General features: G+C 38.2%; 1 protein-coding gene across 2 annotated transcripts in view; it reads left to right on the top strand.

Annotated features, from left to right (window-relative positions):
* The first annotated feature begins 132 nt into the window (after positions 1-132).
* The window catches only part of LOC134212180 (MTOR-associated protein MEAK7), a 37515-nt gene continuing 21563 nt past the window's right edge, over positions 133-16084 (top strand). Inside the window, exon 1 of one of the 2 annotated variants that reach the window (XM_062689807.1) lies at positions 133-289. The gene's annotated coding sequence lies outside the window, so the exon portion shown is untranslated. Of the gene's footprint in view, positions 999-16084 lie in introns of both variants that reach the window. The other variant, XM_062689806.1, reaches the window with a different exon arrangement.

Raw genomic sequence — 16084 nt, 5'->3', positions numbered from 1 at the left:
CATCATACTGAATGTTGAATGCAAGTCTCACCAGTCACGAGATGCCTTCTCATATCTCACCGTGCGCAGTCTCACTTCACCTGTTTCACCATCAACCATACATTCAATTACAGCGTTCAGCTTGGACATATCGCACCACACTCCTTCAGAGTTTACTTTGTGTTGTTTGTCCATCGATGACGGTCGTGTCCGGCGGTGAAATATAAAAATTGAATTACATTTTCAATTCCCCATGTCGTCGAACAGACTACGGCTACTATAGGAGGAATTGTGTGGCAAAGTGACCGCTGTACGTACTTTGCTTTCAACTCTACACTAACCATTTCCGATCCACGTGAGCGTTTATAGTGCATAGAAACTAGTTATGCATTCGCTAAAAATATTTGCAACACTACTTTTATTCGATGTCTGCACGGTCTCTCTATACGTCCTAAAGTGAAAAATTGAAGTGTTTATTGAATTCTCCAATTTGTGTGAATATTTCCAAGATCTGTACGAATAGTAGGCTATGTGATGAAAATGCTACAGTTTTGTTATAATGATGCTTGGATGTGAGTCAGAAACTTATTAGAATTACAATTCTGCATCCTTGCTAAATCCTAGCAATCTATCGGGACCCTGCTGCCTCCATTTTTGCACTTGAAGTTAGTTCTCTCTAAACGAAGGAGATATAAGCTGTTGACATTATCACTACATCTAGTGGAAGGATAGTCAGTGTCAGTGCAAATATTGTGTGCATTGTGTTGTGTTTTTTTCCACGCAAAAAAGCTGTGAGTGGAATACAAAAATAAGAGCGACTTGTAGCACTTGTAGGCTACATATCAGGTTCAAGGTTTATCGAACTACTCGATTAGAGATGTCATTGGATAGTGAGGTGTTTATCTTCCGGATGGCGAAGATGGACTAATGTTTACTATATTAGTAAACTAACAACGATATAAATAAATAGTAAAATCACATTGGTTGACGCTGAAGTAACTTGTACAATAATTTACGAGGTAAGAACATACAAGCAAACCTATTTTGATAATATGGTGACATATATAAAGCATTTTGTATCGTGTTAAAAAAAACTATTGATACTGCATTTTCAAAGGTGCGAAGGTTGAAGTGTTTAGTCTGGAACCTTTATGAAGATAAAACGCATGGTCGGTCACATATATGAACAAATAACCAATGCCAGTGCCACAGGTGCCACAGATTTCAATTTATCAAGCTCTTATCATGTTATTAATAAGTGACGCTGATCCAATGCACCTGATTATACAGCGCTGGATATACATGTAGTATACCCTTTGAGTGGATTTATAAGAGCAGGTCCGGCCTGCAGATATTGATTGCAAATATGGTCAAATAAAGATATTCAAATCGTTCTATAGAAATATGTGTGAATATGTAATGCGCAATACTTTGTATAGCTCAAAAACTACAAAAAATAGAATGGGTTTAATTTTTATTACATACTACATTTGACTTACATACTACATTACATTTAACAGTCGAGCACATCTGTATATGGACGCCATATATAGATGTGCTCGATTTGCGGTTAGCAGACCGCATCGTGCTTTCGTGCTGTGCGGTTCTATTTTCTCTCTTGCGGAAAAAAGTTTTTAATACTACCCGAAGCTATTTTAATTTCAATAGTGCTTCTCAGCGCTATTTATACCCACTGATCCCGTTACGATCTTTGCAAGACCCGTGCCTTCGTTTTACGTTGGACCCGTTTGCGGAAGTAAAATTCTGACAAGCGGTGGTAATCCTGCAGGGACACCGTTCTGGGAAAAAAACCTCTTAGAAGGTCACGTCTCCACTCTCAGTCTCTGAATTCTCCACTCCCTTCTAAGAAACAAGGTTTCAAGACCGTCCTACCGAAGCGCGGAAAAAATAGAAGGAAGCTGGAAACTTCAGATATTCCTTCTAACTCTATTATCGGAAATAATTCTTCTCCTATCGAACTGAGCAATCAGTTCGATTTGATTAATGATGAAATTGAGCAAATCGAATTTACCTCTAGCCCAGGTGATTCGATTCATGCGAAAAGCAAAGGATTCCGCCAATTGTGGTATCTGTTGCTGAGTTTTCTGGCTTTAGGAATAAGATTTTTAGTAACCTTCAGGGGATCAAGGTTTCATTTCAGATTGCTAGGAAGGGTGACTGCCGCGTTTTGCCGGGATCCTTTGACGATCGCAAACGTCTTCTCCAGTATTTAACTGAGAAGCGCCATAAATTCTTCACATACGAAGACAAAACTGAGCGATTGTTCAAAGAGGGGTATTTCTCAAGAATTTTATTTAGTTCACTTTAACAAAAATGAACTAAATAATATGAAAAGTTTGGAAAAGGCCTGTATTATGTCCCATGTCCGTATTACATGGGAACATTTCCGCAGGCCTGGGGGAAATTTCCAAAACCCCACTCAGTGCCGTAAGTGCCAAAAGTGGGGTCACGGAACTAAACATTGCCACATGGATGCTAAATGCACAGGGAATCAATTTTTCGTCGATGCGCATACGAATCAAACGACAAAAGAGAATCAACGACAAAGCTTTGTTTTTGTCGGAGATAATAATGACAAAGATCCGAAAAATTTTGTCCACGACAAAAAAGAACACGATTTTGTTGCTAACTTTTCATTCCGTTATTTTGCGTTCTCTCTAGAGCAAATTTCGGTTTTATGCTATCGTAGTTTCTACTTTCATATTCGAGAATCTAACGCTGATTACAAAAATAGCCTCGTATTCTCGGAAATATCAGAGCATGTAAGGCAAATGATTCTTGTCATATTGTGTTCAGGTTCTGACAAAGGCTTGTTGCAACGTGCGTTTGTCAGTAACAAATTCTGTTGATGACAAAGGGTATATTGTTAGGCGTTGCTCGAATATTGATTCCCTGAAATGCATGATTTGTGGTGGAACCTCTCACGCCAAGGATGCCTGTCCTGTGAGAGAAGATTCCAATAAATTTAAATGTGCTAATTGTGGGGGCAATCATAAAGTCAATTTCTGGGAATGCCCTTCACGCAAAAAAGTTTTGACTTCCCGTGCAAAATTGATGACGGGAAATTCCAATAGGCTCCCAGATTCGCCGGGTAAACATATTTCAAACGCTCAAAATCCGCAATCATTTACCTGTCGAGTAATTCATACCCACCACAATCAACGAACAAATTTTGCTCCTACCTCTCAACGGGTAACGAGCAGTTCGTCGAATTCTAATTTTTCAAACACGCCCTCCTATGCTAGCATCGCTGCAGGCAGGCAAAATTTTATTTCCGAAAATTTACCGACGATGAATGACTTTCATACCCATTCTTCAACGGGAAATAACGTTCGTTTTGACGACTCGATTTTCTTAATGAACAATTGCATCACATGATTGATGCAATGTTAAAAGCAAATACCAAAACTGAAGCAGTTCAGGTTGGTATCAAATTTACTCAAAAAATTGTTATTGGACTTCGTTTTAATGGATCCAAATATTTCTTTGAAAATTTTAAATTGGAATGCCCGCTCTTTAAAGGGTAAGGAAGATGAATTATTCAAATTCCTATCAGTTCATAATGTGCACATTGCCATTATAACTGAAACATATTCAAAACCTGGTCTTTTCATCAAAAGAGATCCAAATTATTTTATCTACAGAAATGATCGTCTTGGCAGCGCCTGTGGTGGGGTCGCCATTGTCATCAATAGACGTTTCAAACATAAATTATTTTCTTCGTTCGAAACCAAAGTTTTCGAAACCTTGGGAGTTTCTGTTGAAACAAATTTTGGACAATTCTCTTTTATTGCAGCCTACTTGCCTTTTCAATGCAATGGGCAGCAAAAGAATTCGTTGAAAGCTGATCTTCAAATTCTGACTCGCAACAAATCAAAATTCTTCGTAATTGGTGACTGCAATGCCAAACACCGTTCGTGGAATAATGCTCAAAGCAATTCCAACGGCAAAATTTTATTTGAAGATTGTTCTGCGGGATATTATACTATTCAATATCCCAATGGCCCAACTTGTTTTTCATCCACTCGAAATCCTTCGACAATTGATTTGGTTTTAACGGATTCAAGTCAGCTGTGTGGCCAATTGGTAACTCATGCTGACTTTGACTCTGATCACCTTCCTGTGACATTTGAAATCTCACAAGAAGCCATTTATAATCCAATCAGCTCTACTTTTAATTATCATAGAGCTGATTGGGATTTATATAAAACTTATATCGATAGGAATTTTGATGTTGATATTCCTCTCGATACCAAAAGTGATATTGATAATGCTCTCGTATCTTTGACAAATTTAATTGTCGAAGCCAGAGGCATTGCAATTCCTAAATGTGAAATTAAATTCAACTCCATTATTATTGACGACGATCTTCAGCTACTGATCCGTCTTAAAAATGTGAGGCGAAGGCAATACCAAAGAACTCGCGATCCCGCGTCGAAAGTTATTTGGCGAGATTTGCAAAATGAAATTAAAAAACGTTTCGCTATTCTAAGAAATACCAACTTTGAGAATAATGTCTCGAAGTTGGATCCCAGTTCGAAACCCTTTTGGAAATTAACAAAAAATCTTAAAAAACCTCAAAAGCCAATTCCAGCGCTTAAAGAGGGAAATAAAATTTTATTAACAAATGGCGAAAAGGCTCAAAAACTTGCTCAGCAGTTCGAGAGTGCCCATAATTTTAGTCTAGGTCTCACTAGTCCAATTGAGGATCAGGTTACACGGAGCTTCGATGACATTCTCAATCAAGATAATGTTTTTGACCCTTCGTTGGGAACTAATTTGGGTGAAGTGAGATCTATTACTAGAAAATTTAAAAATATGAAAGCCCCGGGTGATGATGGTATTTTTTACATACTTATCAAAAAACTGCCTGAGAGCTCTTTATCCTTTTTGGTTAATATATTTAACAAATGTTTTCAATTGGCATACTTCCCAGATAAATGGAAAAACGCCAAAGTTGTTCCAATTTTGAAGCCGGACAAAAATCCAGCTGAGGCTTCTAGTTATCGCCCAATCAGTTTGCTTTCTTCAATAAGCAAACTTTTTGAAAAGATTATTTTGAATAGAATGATGGTTCATATTAATGACAATTCTATTTCTGCTGATGAGCAATTTGGTTTTCGCCATGGGCATTCAACCACCCATCAGTTATTAAGAGTTACGAACTTAATTCGGCTCAACAAATCTGAAGGATATTCTACTGGAGTTGCTCTTCTTGATATAGAGAAAGCATTTGACAGCGTTTGGCATGAAGGTTTGATTGTAAAATTGATGAATTTTAATTTTCCTCTGTACATTATTAAACTGATCCAAAATTATTTATCAGATCGCTCACTGCAGGTAAACTATCAGAATTCTAAATCTGATAGATTACCTGTAAGGGCTGCTGTCCCCCAAGGCAGCATACTGGGGCCCATATTGTATAACATTTTTACTTCTGACTTACCTGATTTACCACCAGGGTGTCAAAAATCTTTGTTTGCAGATGACACGGGCCTCTCAGCCAAATTGCGAAGCCTTCGTGTCATTTGTAGTAGATTGCAAAAAAGTTTGGATATTTTCTCCACTTACTTGCAAAAATGGAAAATTTCTCCGAATGCTTCCAAAACTCAGCTTATAATTTTCCCACATAAGCCGAGAGCTTCTTATTTGAAACCTTCTAGCAGACATATTGTCACTATGAATGGGGTTCCAATTAATTGGTCTAGCGAAGCCAAATATTTAGGACTTCTGCTGGACCAAAAATTAACTTTTAAAAATCACATTGAAGGCCTTTAAGCCAAATGTAACAAATATATTTAGTGTCTATATCCATTTATAAACAGAAAATCAAAACTTTGTCTTAAGAACAAACTTTTGATTTACAAACACAACAATTTTCATGCCTGTTAGATTTATTTAATTCTTATAGTGGATTTATGACAGCAGTCACCATGACTAGTTGATCAGATTTATTGGCGATCTTATTGCTATCAATAAACCTCTAATAAATCTGCTCGAAAAGCTTCAAACGTCAAATGCCGACTGTTCTTGTTAGCAGCTCTACGGTTGTAACGAAGAGCATAATAAGTCCAAATTTCAAACCTTGATCAAAGCCATAATTTTGGGTCGTAATGTGGTCAAATGAATAACCCCAATAAGAATATTTACATTGCAAAGGGTTTATAACGGTGTTCAATAAGAGCAACATTTTTCTGATCGGAATCTATGATGGCCATATTGGAAATGGAGAACCTTCTTCAAGTCAATGAAATTTATCACTGGAATTTATGATCAGACGGTGTTTTCGCCGCAAAAGACACGTTTTTGGTAAAAGATATAAAAAACAAACAAATTTGGGTGTAATATCAATTAATTTAGTGAAGATTTACGTTATTGATGTTATAATAATTTTAAATTCATTGCCCAAAACTATATTATTTTGCGGGCGCGTAGTGCTTAATCTCATTTTTGCACTAGCTTTCACGATGAAATCGAGCGCGCACCTCATTTTCATGAAAGTGCATTGCAAAAAAAAAACTTGAAAAAGTATTACTTTGTAGTCATCCTCATCATGATTTTCATCAACACTTTTAGTTTATTATTATTTGTTTGCAAGATTTTGTTTCTCTTTTTTCAAAGCAACATTTTTGACAGCTGCCGCAGCCAAATTCCCTTTTTTGCGGGTGGCTTGAAACAGATTTTTATATACTCTTATAAGAGGTTTATAGAGGTAATCTAGAGAGGGCCATTTGGACATATCTTACTCTTATAGTGGTCATCAGAAGGTAATCCTGTAGTAATGGGTTTTATTGTCAGTTCTTGTGATTCGATCTTGAAAACCATTCCTAGAGCGGAATAAAACTTGAAATGTTACTTGGGGTTGCCAACCACGCAGTCTACAGAGTGTCCGCAAGTCATCTTCCAACTGATCGATCCACCTTGCACGCCGCGCACTTCGCATTCTTGTGCCCGTCGGATTGTTGTCGAGAACCATTTTCACCGGATTACTGTCCGACATTCTGGCTACGTGCCCACCGCAGTCGTCCGATTTTTGCGGTGTAAACGATGGATGGTTATCCCAGCAGCTTATGGAACTCGTGGTTCATTCGCTTCCTCCACGTACCGTCCACCATCTGCACCCCACCATAGGTTGTGGATATTCTTCCGGAGTAAGAAAGTGCTTCGGACTACCATTCCGCGGAAGGCTGCAAAGCTTATGCATTGTTGGCCGTTTCCGTACGATACGGTGTGCAGACTATCCGGTCCGACGACCGGTTAATACATTTCATCCCTTCCTACCTGAGCGTTCATGTCGCCAATGACGATTTTGACGTCTCGCAGTGGTAGGGTGACCATATGACATTTTCTCAAAGGAGAACAATCTACCCAAGTCGTAGCGAAAAAGGAGGACATTTGGTTAAAAAGGAGGACATAACAAATATCGATCGATTTTTGATTTTAAAAACAAAAACAGGAGATCGTTTATCAATGCCAATAAGTGCACAAAGTGGAGGTCATTTACGTACAAATAGAGAAATGAGACCCCAATATTTTTTTTACACGGTTGGAATTCTTTAATTTCCCGTTTAACCTGATTCTTCAGAGAATTTAAACAAGAAGCTCATCGCATATAATTCTGAACTTTTGGCAATAGATATCAGACAGAAAATTAGGTTCTATAAGGACCAGTGGAAATTTTTTTCTTGAATGTCACTGAAAATCAAAGTTTAAGGCACGTTAATGAGATACAGTTAAGGTGTTTATACAATAAAGCCAGAAATCGGCTATTTTGTAAACCACGTGCTTTTTCAATTTTTTTTCAAGAGCAGAGCTGAAATAATGGTAGATCGTTTGCTTAGTTATGCTGAACAATCATAATTTGAGTTTCGGCACTGTACGAGAACTATTACTATTTGAACTATTTGAAATTCACCACGGGCTTCATTCTATAATCACCAAGTTTCGACTGAAGAAATTCAACACTGTTCAGATTTAGACTCAACTATTTGTGTTAATATTTGTTCAGATTTTTTTTTCCATTCTAGGCATGGCATAGAGGCTGTTTTTTTCCTCACATATTCAAGAAACGAACCGTGCGATGTGTTCCAAAGGCAATTCGATGGGTTTTTAATCGAAGAAAATTTTGAAAAGCATTTGCATTTTTCTAATCCATTTTTCCTAATTCCGATTCTTTTGCTATCTTCGACACTTGTGTTACTGTAACTCAAGTATTTAATTTTCGATATTAACATTGATTTTATTCGAAAACTTATTTCACATTAGAAAGCAAAAAAACGCAAATGTGTGCAACACGATTAATTTGCGAATGGATCTCTGTTGCAGTATTGTTCAATTAACTAGAATTTCTACAGAAAAAGTTATTAATTCAACTGTTTTTTTTTATATTCAAAAAGGAGGACATTTTAATGCAAAAGGAGGACATCTGATTTTTAATGAAAAAGGAGGACATGTCCTCCTTTAGGATATCATATGGTCACCCTACGCAGTGGGCATCCATTGTATGTCTGCTCCAGCTGTGCATAGAATGCTTCTTTCTCGTCGTCGGTCTCCCTTCGTGTGGGCAGTGCACGTTGATGATGCTATAGTTGAAGAAACGGCCTTTTATCCTCAGCTTGCACATTCTTGCGTTGATTGGCTTCCATCCAATCACGCGTTGGCGCATTTTGCCCAGCACTATGAAGCCGGTTACCAGCTCGTTGGTGGTGTCACAGCTTTGGTAGAAGGTAGCCGCTCGATTTGAGCGGCACACGGTCGCTTTGGCGGAGCCTGTTTGTGGATATATCCAACTTTTTATAGACGTTCAACACAGCCCACTGTCGAACCCCACCACATCCTAGGCAGGCACCAGAACTCGCAGTTGGCCTGGGGAGGGATCGTCAAGCCCTTGGACATAGTCCCTGCTGCCCTTATAGTCATAAGTCATAAGCTAACAAAAAAAAACATGTTAAATCTTGTCTTGTCTTGTTAAATATGTTAAATATGTTAAATAGGCGAAAACTCGACATTTATTTGACGTTTTTTCGGAGCGGCATCTTCTGAATTTTGAATGCCTCTAATTCTCCTTCGGTTACAATATTTTAAGTTTTGACACCCGTAATGCTTGGTGAGCCAGTTCGCGAGAAGCGCGATCCGCTTTCCATGGGACGCACATAGGAGTACGCAGTGTTAAAACGTGGCCGAAACTATGCCAATCATTTTGTCGGCTGTAAATGCATTCAATTAACAGCAAAGCGTATTTTTTGTTGTTTTTGTGCTCTTTGTATTAAACTAGTAGTGAAGTATGACCACCGGCGGCGTCAGTTGTTGTTATTAGGTAGAGTACCACTTGGCGTATGAACGCTGTCTTTGGGAACTACAGCGTGCTTACGACGAGTGGTCTCTGACTCTGACTCTGTCAATGAGTATGATTTTTATGTTAATTTTCATTCTTTAATCTAATTCCGATTTGTGTGCTTCCCGAAAATGTGCTTCGTTTGTTCACTTCGACTATATAAAATTGTCATCGAATAATGTTAAAGCCCCTGAATAATGTATTGATATTAATATTACAATCAATGGAGCAGATCAGATAAATTCGATGCACTTCAACCGCTTTCTTTCTTAACAATCTTTTACATCCGAAAAATGCGTATGCTTTTCATTAAAGTCCAGCTCTTCTTTGAAAGCCAACCATTTTATGAGCTTAGTCGCTCAAAATCATATTTATTTATATTTTTTCGCTTGGCTATTAATGTCATCATTATGGATCACCTAAAAACAATTTCAGATCGAATCATGCTTAGGAACGATTTTACATACCCTCATTATTGGTACCCATATTGATTATCATCTTAAAAATATTAAAAACCCAGAAAAACACGATAAAACATGAACATTTTTGCATAAAAACAATTGCGATAAAACTAGCATGTAAATTATGGTGAAGTTTTGGCAGCCAGCATTACTCACAAGTAATCAATATTGATCCAAAAATCCCAGGGCAAGTTATTGTTTTTGACTTTTGGCCAGGATTTGGGCTGAAATACTCCTTAGTGGGACGTTGCAAAGATGTTCTCCGATTTGTCTGAAATTTTCAGGATTTGTTCATAATATGAGCATAAAAAAATCTGAAAATCTGTAAAACATCTTATTTTACATATATTATATGTAAAATAAGATATTTTGCAGATTTTCAGATTGTTTTTATGGAAGGGAAGTCAAATACAGTAACATCCCGATTTTATCACCCCCTTGGTGAATTATGGGGTGATAAAATAGGAAATGTGACAAAATCGAAAAAAAAAACGATTTTTAATTCATTTCACAAATATGAATCAGTTTATGCCTTGGAAAGGTAAAATGCGTAAATGGTATCTGTTATTTCTTGTCGAAAAGGCTTAAAAAATCCTTGACAGGTATTCAGAAATGATTTATAATAAACCACAGGCGGTAAAAGTTATTTCATGAAAATCATTGTTGTTTGCGGTTTTCTTTACAAAAAATAAAAAGAACGACTAAAATTTTCAAAATTTTTTGGACTTGCAAAATCGGGTCGAAAACGTGACAAAATCGCGACGTGATAAAATCGGGTCGAAAACGTGATAAAATCGGGTCGACACTGTATTACGACTCTTTAAAAATTAATGTAAAAAAATGGACTAAATAAAAAATAAACTATATAAAAAAATGCAATAACTTTGGCGGTGATTGTCCGATTTTGTTCAAATTTTGGAAGCTTTTTCTGCCTAATTAGCACTTCATGCCAAGTGGTTTACATGATTATAAAATCTTTTATTTTCGGCGAATGTAATTTTACGAGAAAAAATAGTCAATTTTCTAAATGGATTATTTTATACCAACGGATCTAGGATAAAAAAGTAAACCAGTAGGCAGGGATTGAATCCTAAAGAGAAAGAGCAAGTCTCTCACTTATCATCTCTGTATACATATACGATATGTAGCATCCCGCGAGACTTTTTTCGCAAGTTGTCATGATAGAGAATTGATTCGGGAGGCTATACCCCATGATAAATTTCTTTTAGAAAGCTACCCATGAAATACCCCATGATAAATTTCTTTTAGATTGCGGGGAGCACTGGCTCTGATGATGCATTTCAACTTGTTCTACACAGCTGTGCAGTAACCAATACGAAATGAGCGAAAACAAAGCGAGAATCACCATTTTTCTGTGTGGGCTGCCTATCTGATTTTGTTTTTCCCAATTGTATACAAGTTTGATACATTTGTTATCATGGCTTGGGATCGTTCAAAAATTACGTCCATGATTAAGGGGGGGGAGGGGGTCCGATTTTTGTGACACTTTGTGATAGGGGGAGGGGAGGGGGTCAAGACTAATGTTACGTCCATTAATTATGCGACACCTTTTTAACCAAACAGGAAATATCTTCAGTGTATGATGATATTCAAATTCGTTTGAATTTTTCTTGTCGTGCATACATATTTACATATTTTTATCACTGGGAGTTTATCGGACATTAGAATTTGAATGATTCATTCAAGTCTCGAATTTTTCATTGAGAATTGTCGCGTTTCGCCGTTGATATATCGTTTTTATACTGTAATCTAATCAAAACATTTTTTGGTGGACCACATTTAAGGTAAGATCTGTACACCTTCTGATATATTATTTATTCCCAAATAAATGTTCTTTTAGATGGATCGTGGTAAGACAGTTCAGAAACTTTTCGATGGTTTTTGTGAAGCATATCCGTTGAAAAGTCGACAGGCGAATCAGGATGCATGTCATGCTTATTGGAGGTCTATTAAGGACAAATCTGATTGCGATAAATTGGCGCAACTTAAAATTAAGGAGCTTCAAAACATGTCCAAAGCGCCCAGTGGAACACTAATGAGTTTCTTCAAAACCGTACCGTCCGTACCCTCATTGAACACTCAGTCGCAACTTTCCAGTGCTTCTACGATCGCATCATCAGATGACTCTGAGCTTACTGCGACTCCAAGCTCATCACACCAGACGGATTCGAAATGTGCTACGGAAGCTACCAAGGAGACTAAAGGTGGTAAGTTCGCTTGCCCAAAGCAAGACGAATTAAAAAAGGAATTGGAAGCAGTGAATGCGGAAATCAGCTGTCTTTTATTGCGCGAACGGAATTCAATAATATCAGTTGACCAGGAAAAAGAACTGAAACTTTTGAAGAACAAAAAGTGTAAAATTGAGGCGGGTTTAATTAAATTGAAATCCGACCAGCAAAGGCAACGCGATTTCCGGATCCAAAGGAAACGAGCTATGGATCACGCTTGTGAATCTGATCCGTCATTAGCTAATAAACTGAGATTCAAGAAGGATGTTGGACGTCCGGCAATTGAGGTGAATTAACCACAGTTCATCAAAACGCTACTTGACATTGCGCAACACGGAGCATCGGCAGATGACCGCCGAAGGTAAATTTCTAAAATATGCTAATAATAAAAAAAAATCACCTTCCATTTTTATAGATCGGAGACACTGCGGACCGTGAAAACTCTAGATGAACTCACTGAAGGATTGCGTAATGCTGGATTTGAGGTATGTAGAACATCAGTTTACTATCGCCTTCTTCCACGCAAACAGTAGGACCACGGATGGTAAGCGCCATGTGAAAGCTGTTCCGGTGAAGTTAATGAAGCCCGGAAAGGATCTGCACCGCATGCACGAAGATGGATATTTTTGCACAGCAACAATTAATGCCTTGGATGAGCTAGCTTCGTTACTAGGTCCAGCGGAAGTAGCCAAGCTGAGTATCGATGACAAAGCTCGAGTTCCACTAGGTATTGCCGCCGCAACGAGTCAATCACCTCTGTTAATGCACATGGAATATCGAGTTCGACTTCCTGATCACGATTGGGCTGTAGCAGACAGGCACAAGTTGATTCCGTCTGTCTATGCCGGAATCGCTATCAAAGACAACGCATTCGGTGATAGATCTGGTGTGACATATTCAGGACCTACATACGTCGCTATCAGATCCGGAAAGCACAGTAAATCTACCGCATACAGCCACGCTAGAGATTTCGACCATTTGTATGAGTTGGACAGTTTTGGTGCGTTTTGAAAACATCAAATGGTGATTCTAAACCAGTCATCATTATATCCGTTGATGTAGGCCCGGACGAGAACCCGCGGTTTCAGAAGAACATTGAAATCGCCATCCATAATTTTTGACCAGAAAACTCGACTGTCTCTTTATTTGCACTAATGCACCAGGCAGAAGTGCTTTCAATCCAGTTGAACGGCGAATGGCTCCACTTTCGAGACAGTTATCTGGTGTCGTGCTGCCTCATGACCACTTTGGAACTCATCTTGATTCAAGTGGGAAAACCATTGATATCGATTTAGAGTTACAAAATTTCAAACACGCAGGAGAGTGTTTGGCGGACATTTTTTCATCTGTAGTAATAGATGATTACCCGGTAACAGCAAAGTTTCTCGACAATCATAACTCCGAAATTCAGAAAAGCTCCTTGATTAGTGCAAGCGTGGAATGGATTAGCCAGCACGTTCGTTCTTCTCAGTATTTGTTACAAATAGTGAAATGTGAAGATCTGGGTGGTGATTGATCCCTTGAAGTTATGCCTACCTCCATTCTGCGCATGATCTTAAGTATCTTGAGTTGTCAGCACTTTTCATTATATAATGTGGGGGGCTAGTCTGAAATAGAACTTGACACAAATGAGTGTTCAGATCAGGTATCCACCAGTTGACACATAGGAAATTTATGCTTATGCAATCTGATAACTTTTATTTTTCACGCATCAATTTCTTAGGAGATTTGTTTTAGTGCATATTACATAACGCAAGAGAGGGTTTAAACTCTGCGTTACATTGCATGAATTTCCCGATTCGGTGCGTTACTACTACAGTAATAGCTGTTTCGGGGTAGTTGGGATCGAGTTTGGATAACTAAAGCAGTGGCGTAGCCACGGGGTGGTTTTGGACATAAAACCCTCCCCCAGAGACAACATTTTCAGAAGAAATTTTTTTTTCCGAAAAAAAAATGTTCAGAAAACCCCCCCCAGATCAATTTTCTGGCTACGCCACTGAACTAAAGTAAATATGATTTATTAAAGCATGTGCACGTAAATGTTCTAGTGTACTTTTAAAATACCTTACGAAATACCGAAACGTTCCATTCACATGACAGCTGATTCTTTCAGAAACTAATGTGCTGCTTCAAATATGTTCAATTCTCGTCAAAATTGATAAAATTACGTCGAATCCTTTGGATATAACATAAGTGTTTAATATAGACAGACTTTGGTGATGTTTAGGCAAACATCTGGTAGAGACACGGCAAGTATTCCCGTCCATCGTCGTAGGTGCAGAAACCAATGAAAGCTACGTTCATTTGCTGGAACTCCACTATAGAAGGACGTTTCTCCAGAACTTACGATTTGGTACGGATAAGTTTGGGAAAAGGTGTCGCTTATATTGGTTTTCAAGACTATGACGAAAAGACGAAAATACCTGCCTTAACCCTATAGAATAAGACTGAGTGAAAACTAATAACAATAACAATAATAGGAATGACAAAAGTTTATACTTGTTAAGGGGGTCAATTATGTGACGAGTAATTTTATATTTATATTAGGTACAGAGAAACAGATGATGCGTGGAATTGGGTGATAGTTTTCGAGAAACTGATTTGATTTTATTTTGCTTTAAATGTAACGTATCTTTGGAGCAGTTGTCCAGTGTTTGGAATGTTTCTTTAGTGACTTCAATATCAACAAGAACGTTATTTGGACAATTACTAATATTCCAGGGTCAAATGGTGGAGGCCCTTTTATTATTTTTATTACAGACGACCGGCATTTGAAGAAAATGAACGTCCATATGAACAAAAAGATTATACTGCCACCAAACATAGACGGAGTTACAGATATCGGTTGGAAGAAAGGCGTGGAATCGAACATCTAGGGATCCAAGGACTAGCATCCCTCCGTGGTGCACAATTACCATACTAATCATAATTTATTTCTCTCGTTTCAGCAAACGCAACTCTTCTCCACTAATATTTCCCTTTCCTGTCAACTCTCTTTTCTTTAATGTATCCGACACTTGTGGGACTGGTTAAGCCCAGCGCCTGCTTGTGGTTGGAAACCGGTGTACTATACGGTCTAGCGCATGCTAACGGTGAAGGCTTGGTAGGTCTTCACCTAACTTAAGTGTAGATGGGCGGACAGTGTCTGCCAGGGTGAAGGCTGATAAATTACAATTACAATTACAATAGTGAAATGTGAAGATCTGGAATGCTGTACAGCATATCGAAGTGCGTACATCCGTTTCATCAAAACCCGGTTTCTGCCTCCACCAATTCCATTGTGCTACGCGCCAGATTTGCAGATTTCAACAGATGTCAATACTTCAAGGTTTGCAACACTTAGCCAAAATTTGGCCTTCTTCAACAAAGATGTTGCTTATGATCAGCACTGTCCATCAATTGCGAGTAAATTGGAAGCGCGTATATGCAGTGATTGCAATTTGTATTGCGCTTCTGCTGTTCTGCTGAAGAAGCATCAAGCTGTCCATCGAAATATTCGTCGTCTAAAGGAAAGGAAAACTCCCAAACATGATGAACACCAGGAAATGGAAATAGAGTGGCTCGATATAGATGAACTAGATTTGACTGATGAGAACGATTTCATGGAAGATGTTGAATACTTGGATGAAGCATTGCCAATTATGTCAATGGAGGAACATTTCTCTGTCCCTTGGGCTGATGACAACTAAGGAATCAATACGTCACGTAATTTAATTGTTATGTTCATTAACGATGCGAAATAAAATGAAATTAAAAAATAAACATTTCTCCATATGGACGTACATAAAGGGGGAGGGGGGGGGGGTATAATAATTTGTTACAGTTTGTGACCGGGGGGGGGGGGGGGGGGGTTAAAATTCCGAAAATCTATGGACGTAATTTTTGAACGTTCCCTGTTATGATTCGGAACAGTTTTTGCCTCTCTTTGATCGTTGTTTGTTATCTATTGAGAGCGATTTCTGCAAACCCTGCCCGTAGGGCAATAGAGCAGCTAAAGAGCTTTCATTTGATATATATCTCAATAGCGCAAACTAAATTAC

This window comes from Armigeres subalbatus, chromosome 2 (assembly GCF_024139115.2).
Source record: "Armigeres subalbatus isolate Guangzhou_Male chromosome 2, GZ_Asu_2, whole genome shotgun sequence".
NCBI lineage: Eukaryota > Metazoa > Arthropoda > Insecta > Diptera > Culicidae > Armigeres > Armigeres subalbatus.
The sequence above is the reverse complement of the archived record's forward strand: the minus strand, read 5'-3'. Positions and strand labels throughout refer to the sequence as shown.